Genomic DNA, 369 nt, shown 5'->3' with positions numbered 1-369 from the left:
CAGCGCCTAGGATGCCCCCACGGCGCCCAGGACGCCCCCACGGTGCCTAGGACGCCCCCATGGTGCCCAGGACGCCCCCACGGTGCCCAGGACACCCCCACAGCATCCAGGATGCCCCCACAGCACCCAGGACTCCCCCACAGTGCCCAGGACACCCCCACAGCGCCCAGGACGCTCCCATGGTGCCTGAGATAGCCTCACAGTGCCCAGGATGCCCCCACAGTGCCCAGGATGCCCCCACAGCACCCAGGACGCCCCCATGGTGCCTGGGATGGCCTCACAGTGCCCAGGATGCCCCCACAGTGCCAGGACACCCCCACAGCACCCAGGACGCCCCCACAGTGCCCAGGACATCCCCATGGTGTTAGG

Source organism: Myotis davidii, unplaced genomic scaffold (genome assembly GCF_000327345.1).
Source record: "Myotis davidii unplaced genomic scaffold, ASM32734v1 scaffold358, whole genome shotgun sequence".
In the NCBI taxonomy this organism is placed as follows: domain Eukaryota; kingdom Metazoa; phylum Chordata; class Mammalia; order Chiroptera; family Vespertilionidae; genus Myotis; species Myotis davidii.
The sequence above is the reverse complement of the archived record's forward strand: the minus strand, read 5'-3'. Positions refer to the sequence as shown.